Here is a 12092-nt window from a genome sequence, read left to right as displayed (position 1 = left end):
TGTATTTAAATCCCAGCTGCCACTTAAGGGTACCAAGACTGCCATTTTAGTTTCAATTAACAGCAGCTACTCTGAAGGCCATCCAGCAATCTACTCTAGTTAGGGAAAGAAATCTGACTTATAGACTGCAAGTATTGATTTTAAAAAGATTTGTGCTATAAGGGCAGCCAGCTACGAACTTAAAAGGACTCTGTTAGCACTGATGATTTACAATAATCCACATCGGGCTGGACATGGTGGGTTTTTATTTTCTGTCTAGTACGACACTGATTCATTCTATTACAGCCTTGCTGAAACTTGTGCACATAGAGGTACATTTTGATTAAGGGATTACACTAAACTGTAAGAGATGATTTAAACTACTGTATAGTAATAACAAGAGGTCAATCAGGGCTAAGTATTTCACATTTTGTCATACATGGAGCAGGTAAGAAGAGAAAAACTTCTCGTTTCCAGAACTGACTGACTACAGAACTTCTCGGAGATGAACCTGAAGCCAGCAGTGAGATCAGCGTGTACTGATGTGACACTGAGCACTTAAAGTGAGGAGGCACGAATCTCTGCTACTAGCTCCTCAGAGGATTAAATTGACCAAGTATGCGTGACAAGCTGCAGAGTGAAGAACTCCAGAGTGCACATGCTGACATGCACGGCCTGTCCTTGAAAACTAAAAGCCCACAAGTAACAGTTCAAAATATCCCAGCTGGAAACACAGATGTGACTAGTCTACCCACACACTGCAGTGTACAAATGCTACAACATGCAATACTGGAAAATTAGCCCAAATGCTTGAGATATTCCATACAGACACAGAAGTCGAGCAAAAAACTGTACACTTCACTTTGAGTTAGGGATAAGTTTTGACCAAAGTATCTCCTGCGCAAATACCTCTTAAATAATCAATCAATCTTTATTTCTATGGAGCCAAATCATAACAAATGTTATCTCGAGACACTTCACAAACAAGCATGTAACACACCTTACTCATTGTTATCGAGTTTTTATAGAAACACTTAAGGATTTTCATACCCCGCTAGTTGTCCCAGGTTAGCCTCTTTTTACCTTAAAAGCAGACCTATATGCTGACTCTCAGTGTGCCTGAGTTGAACTCTGTTGTCTCTCTGCTGACGCTGTTATACAATAAAGCATTCAGCAGCGCTCTATTTGCTGTTCTGTACCAGTGAGCCAGCTTTGTTTGAAAGTTAACATTTAAATCTGTCGAAATGCATTAACATAGATGTAGACTTGATAGTTGGTCCTAAAGGTGTAAAGCTACAGTGGGGTCATTAAGCAGCAGCTCCCTCATGCTTTTCAGCCAATCAGAGTAAAACTGAAAAGTGATGTGACGTTAGGTTAACATCAGCAGGCTGCCTCCAGGGGAGAAGTTCACAATGTTCTACTTCTATTCGTAAAGACAGAAATAAATCTATGTTTGTATAAAAACATGCTTTGGTAAAAGTTTGGTACTTTATACAGCTCAAGAGACTGTAGTGTTTATCTATATATCGACTTATGACCAGAGGCCCTTTTTTTTAGTCTTTCTGGTTTCTATGCCGTTTCTGAGCCAATGTCAATAAAACATCAACATATCACTGAGTAGAGTTGATGGAGAATAGTCTTTTTCCCCAAGCAGCCGTTACAACAATTGTCATCCAAAATTATAAACAAAAACATACTCTCCTAAGATTTAATTATTTACATATGAATAAAAAAAAAAAAAATGGTATTGACGCTTACAATTTCCTAATAGTGAAATTATTTAAAGAATAAAACCAACAAAGAACAGATTGAGAGTGAGGCCAACTATAACATAGAAATGAATATTCTCAGATATGGCTAATCTGCTGTAAATGCAAGTGAGGTGCATGTGACACAGAATGCAGACATTGTAATACTAAAAGCTGTGTTATCGGATATAATCGCTTGTGATGCAAGACAAAAACCATCTCTACAAATGCTAACTTCAAAACATTTAAAGTTAGTCAGAGTATATAAATCGAAGAAGAAAGTGTACTATTCTGATTTCTGACTGAGCACTAACACTGACATTTAAATCAGCCTCCACTATTTGACTGTAGGCCTCAAAACTTTTAGCCTGAGAAAAACTATTCAGTCTGAATTCAAACATCAAACACAAACCCTGGGTGTAGAGATGACAACATAGATGCTATGAGCTTCAGTTCAATAACCTCAAAATGAGAAAGACATGTCTGTAATGTCTAAACACCACTAAGTATATTCACACTCCCTCTGCTTCTCACCATGACACATTTGTACAGCCAACATAAAACAACACACTACATAACGCCTATATAAAGCATGATGTGTGGTGATCTATAACAGCAGCTGGGATGCAGTGACAGGCTCAAGAACACTGCAGCGCTGTCCTGCAGTAATGACCCACACATGCAGAGGGAGGGCCACCCTGTGGCCAACACACAATAAGGACTGAATAAACAGTCCTGTGCAGCATCCACATCCCAGACTCGATCACTAGAGAGGGGAAGGCCACAGGGAGAAGAAAGGGGGGGATGGGACGGACATTTAAGAAGGACAAAGGGGACAAAATTGCTTTTTTTTTTCTCCTGCTAAAGCCACCCACTGTATGCTAACCCAGTTCTGCCAGCAGCACACATTTCTGTACAGAGCGCAGTGATGTGGCCTTTGGAAGTTCACTCACTGTCCTGCATTTTAGTCACTCTGTCAGCAGCCTTTATTTAGAAAGGCAAACGTGTGGGCTCAATAATACATAAAGACAGCCGCTCTTATCTCTTGTCCCTCTCAGGAGCACAGAGGCTGCTGAAAATGTGGAAGTGGCAAGAACAGTGAGGAGGCAAGCGCCTAAAAGGAGCAGAAATATAGAAATAGGAACAAGAGGCTTTCTCCTATACTAACGCAAACGCTGTCATGAAATCTGCAACGAACGTTTACATTTAACACCTGCTCATGCTCTTAACATGCATGATTCAGGACCTCCTTTTCTCTCTTTTTTTTTTTACATAAAAACTCAGTCTTTTGCAAAACAAGTAGTAACATTTTGTGAGCACAAATTCGTATTCAAATCAGCCGATTCAGACAAAAGGCAGCACAGGCACCTAGTTTATCAACGGCAGATATTGCATTTCCACAGTATGATGATCCTATTCCATTCTGTCTGCCCTTGACATTTGTCGCTTGTTACAAAAAAAAAAAAATCAAATCAGAGGAAGATTTTTGCAAAGTACAGAAATCAAGGAAGCACATAAAAGTCAACATGCTGCAGCGAGCACATTTGGTTGTCAATCATTTTGGAAACAAACAAATACTGAAGAATCTCCACGCACGCAATCGCCTTATTCACACCTTCCAAGCCTAAAAAGTCATCCATATGTCTCTGTGCTGGTCTGCGCCCCACAAGAGCTCAGCGATCCTGAGTGTCCCAAAACTTCCTGGTAAATTAACTAGTCAAGTTCATAGCTGCTGGTTTTTTTATGACCTACTGCCAAAGATTATTCACCTCTGGACTGCCTTCTTAACTGATGACGCCTGTGGCTTCAACAATATTAACATGCTCAAATCCTGAAGACCAGACATTTCAATCACGAGAACCAATTAAAGCACTACAAACATGCCTATTTTCATACCTGGAGTAACAGTCTAACAATTGTTCTTAAACTATTTGAGCATGCACTGTGAGTTTATGCACAACCTAATGAGATCAGGGAGTAAACTAGGATTATTATTACAAATATCAAGTTGGAATAACACCTTTTGGTGTCAGGTAATGAAAGAAATCCCTTGTGGGGGAAGAAAAAAAAAAAAAATTCACAATTAATTAATATTCTTCTAATTATGCTGTTTTAAATCTAGAGAGCAGATTGGAATTGAAACAACTCCCTATACCAGTAACATTCACATGCTATATTATTGCATAGGCTATCTGCATGAAATGGATGTGAATAAAAACACAAAGGCCATGATTAAAGGTAAAAGTTGAAAGGTAGCGGCTCTTTAGCAATGGCGTTGCTAATCAGGTGAACTGCAGTGTGAAGTGGATACAGCTTGAAGCTGCCTTTAATTAGTTAATCTGTGACACCTGGGCTACTGCGGGCAACTGTGCACGACAACAAGACCCACTGCGACCACACTCTCACTTTCTTATCCTGTCTAAATTACTGCGTAAAAAAAAAAAAATCTCCCACAAGACCCCAGAAGTCTGCTTGTAGCTAATGCTAAACGCTGGGGAAAGTAAATGAAGCGTTTGAATCTGAATTTCCGTGAAATTGCTGCACAATGTGCTTGAGTAGTAACACCAGCAAGCAGCTTTTAAACAATTAATAATAAAAAAACAAGCTGTGTGTTATGGACTTTGGAAACCGGGCCGTGTAGCATTGGCTGCAGCATTTTTTTTTTTAAACGCGGTTTGGTGAGACTTATCATTCAGGGGTAAAAGTGCAATTTAACTAACACTGGGTTTCGTTTCGGCACTTGGTTACTCCTGCAAGCTTGTGTCAAGCTAAAACCCTGAATTTCCAAAATGAGTCTGCCGGCAACATGTGACTCGCTGACATTGCCTGTGCAGCTTCTCTTTCACACTTTGTCAAGTCCATGTATTTATGCACGGTTGATTTTTTACAGTTATTATTTATTTTTCCCCCATGTTATCCCTTCTCTCAGAAGTCTTACCTTGTTAGCTGTTGTATCGGCGTCGCGGGTATTTATTGCATAAAGTCTGCAGACATCAAACACTCGGTCGCAGTTGTTTGCGCAGCAGTAAAAAGGGGCGGTGGCGGGAACGCGGCCATCTAAGTAAACTAATCAGACCCTCAGCCAATCAGCGAAGGCACCATCTCTTACCCGGAAATGCACTATTAGCTAATTGATTTTCTGCAGGTGTATCTGTGCTCTGTGTGCTACATTGCATTGAGCATCATTGGAGCTACATTCTTAAGCAAAACAACAACACAACAATGACACTGCGGAAGCATATAGCTCCTTAAAACTGCCTATTGGTGCCAACAGGGTCCATAGTGTGATCAGAGGAAACAGGAAACAATTAGATAGGCTCTAGTTTAATTCTGCTGCTCTAATAAAGAATAAATAGCTTAATAAAATGGCCGTTTCTGTTTAAGGATTAATTAGCCCTGTTGATAGGCTATTGTTGTTCCCCGGTTCCCCTGATAATGACATTAATATAAATGAATGTTGCCTGATTTTTTAAAATAAATCCTAAATAATCCGGAATGCTGGTGAATTGATAATGGCATTAAAAAAAATTAAATAAATAAAAAAGGTTAGAATCCTAACAGCAGCTGTGTTGTGACATCAGCTTGTCTCCACCACACAAAATCCATCTTGCATCGAAACTGAACAAATGTCAATCGCAGCAGAATTTTACAAAATACAATCCAGAAACTCCAAGTAGCATAACACACAAGCTGCACTTAACCTATATAGCAAAGTACTACTCCTTTTAAGAGTTACACTCAATCTTCAGCCCTGGAGGCTGTTTTGCATTTAAATTGAAGCTTACCTTAAAACACCTCTTCCTTTAAACCACTTCTGATTTTAGCCACGTATATCATGCCTATTTTATTGCTATAACCTAAGCAAAAGGCAAGTTTACTTTTGAATGACACAGAAAAACCTATTTGGTCGATTTGTTCAACTCTGGTATTAATGTGAAACGCCCCTTGTAAAACACTGTAATCAGGCTGATAATTCCCATATCCAAACGCTTTAACCTAAGATTCAGTAAAATAAGCCACTACTATGCGGATCTCACGTTTAAGCACTCCAACAAGGCCTATATTTCCCTACACTAGTAGAATAAATGCGTTCGACCAGGTCTGCAGCCCTTGGATGGTTAAGATTTGAGCACATGTGCTGAGATCGGCTTCTTGTCCTATCGTGCACGATATGCCAAGGCACCGAAATACAGAGTAGAAAACCATCAGCCGTCAGAGGAAGCATGACTGCATCACGGTGACTTTCCTGTCGCGTTTACATGCAACAAAAAAAAAAAAAAAAAAGAGCTGCCCGAGACTACAGTGGAGGCATGATCTGAATCCACACACTGTCCTCAAAGAAGCTGACAAAGGCGAACATATCGATTTAAAATGGTTCAGGTGAATGAGCAAATGTGGAAAAATAGCTTACCGTTTCTATATACGAAAGTTATGGACGTCCTTTAGGGCAAACAATCTCTGAATGACAAAACCTGGCCAATAGCTCGTGAAAGGATGAATTCCGCTCTCTTTAGTTCAAACTTAGAAACATAAAAAGCCAACACAAACAAGATAAAATGAGGAAATGAAATATTTATTAAATCAAAACACAGAAATGAGCTCCTTTCAGCAAATGCATGAAACAAAAAAGGAAAAAAAGAACAGAAGAAATAAAAGGAATCAAATAATTAAAAAAGCCGGCTTCTGCCTGTCTCGCTCTTTACAGGTGCGCCACACAAATACGCGACATCACTGAGTGGAAACCAATGCGAGGAGGAGGTTGTCTTTAAAAGGAAGATAGTCCTGCCGGTGATATATATAGGGCCGTATCACAGCATGCCTATACCTCTCCGCTCCCTCCGTTTCATCCATTCAACCTACACATGAACACGCATTGCACGCGGAAGTATACCCGGAGTAGCTCCATCCACCGCTTGTGCACACGCGAGCTCTTCACTGCCATTGGCTCGAGCGCGGTCCTCGCCGGGGCTCGAGCGTCTCTACAAATCACAGGACGCCATTCGTCCTCGCCCCAGTCAGTCAACGCGATCAAGCGTTTCTCTTTTTTCCCTAAATATGGCATTTGAAGTCAAACATCGCCTCGCCGAGACACACCGTGTCTTCAGAGTACTCGTTCGCGCAAACTGTTTTACGCCACATCATCACAGTGTCACCCTCATCCGAGAGAAAAGAAAACTGACTCAACTTAGGTCATTTTGCGTGCTTTTTGCACGGCCCCCCCACCACCACCCCACCCTCCACCCCCAACGTTTTCAACAGGAGATTATATCCCACTTCTACCCTTGAATGAGACAATTAAACCCCGAAAAAACAAATTAAGACCACCAGCTATCGTCTTCTCCTCTCACCCGCCCTCACTGTCTTACCAGCTTTCACTTACAATCATTAATGTGGACACAAAGATCTGAATTCGGCGCCTGATATTGCGCTGCAAACCCCTTTTGTTGCAGGTTTCAGCACCACGGAGAGCTCCAGTACAGTATCCCTGTAACAGCCCACATGCTTCCTACTGTCCGCCTGTTAAGACTTACAGTCAATGGTCAGCCCTCGGAGCTCGACCTATTGGGCTGCAAACAAAGGAGGATGTTAATTTGGGCTCCCCTGGCGAATTTGAAGCAATAGCAAAATGCTCTAGTAGTAGTAGTAGTAGTAATATAACAGCAGCGTGATGCACTGTACAGAGGGAGGCTTATCACATGCACATCTTTTGTCGGCTTTCAGAGGGTGGAGCAACAGTTTGGCTCATGTGGACACAAGGGGAGAGGGAGATCGATGCTCTCAGTAGAAAATACAGTTTGAAGCAAATATAGTTGCAGGCTATAAGCTCATAAGGTGACTGCAGAACACCTGCAACACAATACTGGAACATATTGTATACCATACCATGTAAGTTTAGCTGCATGATGGAACCGATGCGAAATCAATGGCAGGATCAGGACATGTTATTGAAGAGGTTTCATGTAAATCTCTTGAAATCCAGTCGCATACACACACTACACAATCCTCTCCTAGCATGCAATCTGTAAATGAAAAGTCAGACATGGCAGATCTGTGTCAACAAATGGACAATTTTATTTAAAAACCATAGTTGATAGTTAACTAAAAAGAAGTCTCATACAGAGATAAAGGTTTGAGAAATGTGCACAGCGGGATGCTTCACAATGTGAAAACTAAAAACAGAGAAGTTGATAAATGATAACAGTCACAGCCTCTCCAGAGCTGCAACAGAATGATGTGGTTCATTCTTAATTTAAATCTTTAAAATGAGGTTTAAAAAAAAAAAAAAAAGTTCTGTAGAGGAATTCTGCATACAACATGTTCAGCTGTGTTCCAGTCTCCAAACAGGAAGCAAAGAGATAGAACCGCTCTTTTATGATAACTATGTTTGAACACAGCTAATTCATCATTGATGGCCAACTCATGTTATACGTGCAGAGAATGTTTGGCAAAATACTCAGTACAAGAAATCTGAATAAATCACTGTATGTCTGCCACAAAAAATGTTCTACAGAGAAAACTACAGGAGATATCATACACATATGTTTGTTCATGAGTGTTTTGATTTAAAAATTGAACAAAACCTTTCAGCTTTCTGTGGGACCATCAATACATTAAACCCCCCAAAAAAGCTTTTTTTGTAGTAGTTCATGAATAATGAGGAAAAGGTAAATGTTCTCTAAAGTATGCACAGCTTTTAACAACATGATGTAACTTGAAAAAAAAAAAACATAATCCTGCACACTTCTCTTGCTAAGCATCTCCAAATTTATTAGAAAAAAAAACAACCTTTTCAGTCCCTTTGAACCTTTGTCAAAAACACAATGTAAGAAATAAACATCAACAAGTGAAGTGTGCAGAAGAATACAAATTGTGCTGAAACATTTTATGTATATTTTTACATGTATGTGTCCAATCATTGATTCAGAAAATGTCATCACAATGTCTCTCACTCAGTGACACAAGATGGTGTTTATGGAAACACTGGTGCAAATGTCTCTTTGTATTTTAATTACTCACAAATTGTGAACTGTAGTGATTTAATCCCCTCGTTGATTGTATTTATTAGAAGCGTCAAAAGAGTGACCACATCAGGACAGAAAACTGCAGCTCCCTCCTTTGGTATTTCATCAGCCATGGTCACTCATGGAGCTTCTCTACGCAGCCACACAAAGAATACTTCATCACAAAAAGCACAACTGAATAAATGGGTCTGAAATATGTGATAAAGTAATACTACTTCATGAAGTTTAGAGGCGCACATCTTGCACGCTCTTTGCAATTTTGAGCATTTTGTGAATTAGAGAGCATGTTTTTGGTTGACATCATTTTTACATAAAACAAAATGGAAGGGCTCCCGGTCTAGTGTTGAAACAACAAGTGTTTAATGATGATGAAATCCATAGAAATTGAAGTAAGAAAAAACTTGAAATTTGGTTTTAACTTATACATTCAGGAAATTCTGCTCATAGTTAGTAGAAATGTCTGAAAGTGCTCTTGGGAATGCCAATTATTCTTTTAAGGAAGTTTTCAAAATCAAGCTGATTAATGATATCCTCTTTTTCTTTCCCTGGATCACCTGATGAAAGTATAACATTTGAAACGTACAGGAGTGCACAAAAACACTTATAGCGAGTTCTGCTGGACATATATGTGATAGAGAAAACGTTAGTGCTCCGATCTTAGACGTAGGCGAATGTTGAAGCGCAGCTCCACTACAAATCAACTAAGTTCGACGGAGTTTCATTTTTCTGCCTCAGACTTCTTCAAATTAGCATGACAAAACTCAAACATTTTAAGGTCAAGGAAATCAATCTTCTTAAAAGGTATTTCCAGGCTTTTAAATCTTTATGACAGCACATATTTAAGACTTGCTGCTCTGGTTTTTAGCTTTAGGGGAAGTTATTCATGCCCACAAATATCAATTAGATCATTAGCATTTAGATGGCGTCGAAGAATTCTTAAAATGAAGGAGAACACGGACCTTTTGGCCCTTTTTTTTAATGGTGATTTGTGAAAGTGTGTCTCAAAAGAATGTCAGGAAGGCTTACTGGGTTGGTAGATTATATTTAAAAGATCAGACACAATGAGAGGTCAATCTATCAGGATAAAACCGGCACCAGAACTTCCATGTGATGTTCCTAGAAATAGAATTAGACAGGGAAAAATAGGGTGGCGGCAAATTAACAGCTAATAAAAACGAGCTGCTAAGCTAATTTTTCTTGTCATCTGACGAATCAACTCTTTCAATTCAGGTAGTGCCAGGCTTCTTTTTTCAGAATCTGACTTGCTAAATCCCCTTAGACATTATCACAGCATAGCAGTCCATAATTTTGGCTCAGGGTTGAATAAATACAAAATCTCTTGGTGTATTAAATATTAAGCCACCGGGGAGATTTCACCCTCCAAGGCAACATTTATTAGAAAATCTTACCAGACTTCATGTAGCTTTGGTCCAGCACCATCTTCCTGTCAAGGCCTCACAGCATGCTGCTGGAGGAGCCTCACAGCGCCCAGGGAAACAACCATCTTGAGTGTAACAGGGACACAGAGAAGAACAGTGCAGAGTGGGAGAATTGACATATTTGACACTGTTAGCGAAATGTAGAAAAACCCTCTGAGTGGATCAATTAAAGAAGATTTATTTTTGAGTGTTTCAACACAGTCAGAGCAACAGAAGCAATCATTCTTAATGCAGAAGCAGCCTTTGTTTTGTACCTTTCGTACCACTGCTCACATCACTGCACTTCCTGGTCTGATACTCAAAGTTCAACCTGTTGGTGTGGCAGACTGTTTCCTGACCACGCCCGTGATGGGTGGGGCAAGGGGCGCGGCCTTAAAGGGACAGTGTTTAAAAAAAAAAAAGAACATGGAAAAAACAGAATTGAGACATCCTTGATTGTTTGCTGCCTTGATGGTATAATGAGAAGGTATGAGAAGGAGCATTGCATTAGAACAAGATTGAGTACATTTAAAATGATATTCTACAGCAGCAATTCCAAAAATGAAGACTGATGTTGCACACATTAGAAGTGAAAATTACTCTGGGACCTACCCAGACATCTAATCTAAGTTCCCGGATCAAAACTCAAATGAATTATTTCTCAATATATCCCTATTTCATGAATGTATAAATCCTGTTAAAGTGGGCCTATAGCAATTCAGGGCAAATCAATAATCTATTTACATACAAGGGGATATTGTGTTTTACAATCAAATTGTAAGGCAACATTATAATTACTTAAAATCTAAAAAATGTATATCCTGTCGTAACCCACCTGCAGTACCTTCAAAGACCACCAGGGTGCCACAGTCCATATTTTGGCATCGGTGCTCCACACAGATCAATGTTGAGATTAAAGACAATAATGTCACAAAGTTTAGCTGCAGGCTCCCTGATAATAACACTAATAATTCCAGAGTTACATGCATGTCATGCTGCAGAGTTCTTAAAGACTGAGGGGCTAAAAGGTGGCCAACAGCCTCATCAGGGGACTCTTTACAGTAAAGCAACATAACCCCGTAATGGAGAGAAAGCACTGCAGCTCAAATAACCATCTATATCCCAGGGCCACAAATATGAACGAGCGTGTAATATGTACACCCCCTCAGAGGGAATGTAGGTCAGTGTTAGGGGTCGTTAACCTAATCCATCTCAGTAATGTAGAGCGCCAAGGTCTCATTTGGACACTATGGATTTCGGTATGACAATAATTATTCAGTGACTTCCTGAAGATAGGGGGCGCTGTTTTCTTCTAAAGTGACTCATACAGAAAGTTGTAAGAAGTATTTTGTCACAGAATGTGTTTTTTTTTTTTTTTGTGTGTGTTTCTTTCAGCGTATGTGTTTTGCTGGGGTTGTAAAAACATCTAGAGGAAGAACAAGAGTATTCAATTTTAATTTACAACCCCCCCCCATCCTAACCCCCTTACCCTTCTACCCATCAGGACAATATAAAGGATGGGAAGTCATATCTTTTGTTTCTTTTCCAGATGAAAATGTTCAATAGAGAAATTGTTGAATGTAAAATGTTGAACATTACTTTTTTTCAAAACTTAAAGTTCATAATATTCATAGGCTCATAGGCACACTCTGAAAAAAATGCATGTAATTAATCCAAAGGGGAAGCCCAATGCAAGAAGTGAATGGAAATTCATAACTAGAAACCCCATTTGTATGTTACAGTAAAATACAGTGATTAAAAAAATCCTCTTTTACAGATTAGCAGAATAAATAATAATAAGAAAAAACAAGACCAATGCACTGATATGAAGTCATCAAATATTCCTACCTCCTCCTCCTCCTCCTCCTCCTCCTCCTCTCCTCTCCTCTCCTCTCCTCTCCTCTCCTCTCCTCTCCTCTCCTCTC

General features: G+C 39.7%; 1 protein-coding gene and 1 long non-coding RNA gene across 6 annotated transcripts in view; both read right to left on the bottom strand.

The window, feature by feature from the left end:
- The window catches only part of elavl2 (ELAV like neuron-specific RNA binding protein 2), a 32099-nt gene extending 25519 nt beyond the window's left edge, over positions 1-6580 (bottom strand). The window contains exon 1 of one of the 5 annotated variants that reach the window (XM_065950495.1): positions 6139-6580. The gene's annotated coding sequence lies outside the window, so the exon portion shown is untranslated. Of the gene's footprint in view, positions 1-4665; positions 4817-6138 lie in introns of those variants that run through there. The other 4 variants (XM_065950494.1, XM_020646339.3, XM_029279791.2 and 1 more) reach the window with 4 other exon arrangements.
- Positions 6581-7777: 1197 nt separating this feature from the next.
- Positions 7778-11493, bottom strand: LOC114920952 (uncharacterized). Its single transcript, XR_010665086.1, has 2 exons — positions 10159-11493; positions 7778-8881 (listed from the first exon to the last, which is right to left on the bottom strand). It is a non-coding gene; the product is annotated as an uncharacterized lncRNA (long non-coding RNA).
- Between the last annotated feature and the right edge of the window lie 599 nt (positions 11494-12092).

The sequence above is a fragment of the Labrus bergylta genome, chromosome 22, assembly GCF_963930695.1.
Source record: "Labrus bergylta chromosome 22, fLabBer1.1, whole genome shotgun sequence".
Lineage (NCBI taxonomy): Eukaryota > Metazoa > Chordata > Actinopteri > Labriformes > Labridae > Labrus > Labrus bergylta.
Note: the sequence above shows the minus strand (reverse complement) of the source record. Positions and strands in the feature narration are given on the sequence as shown.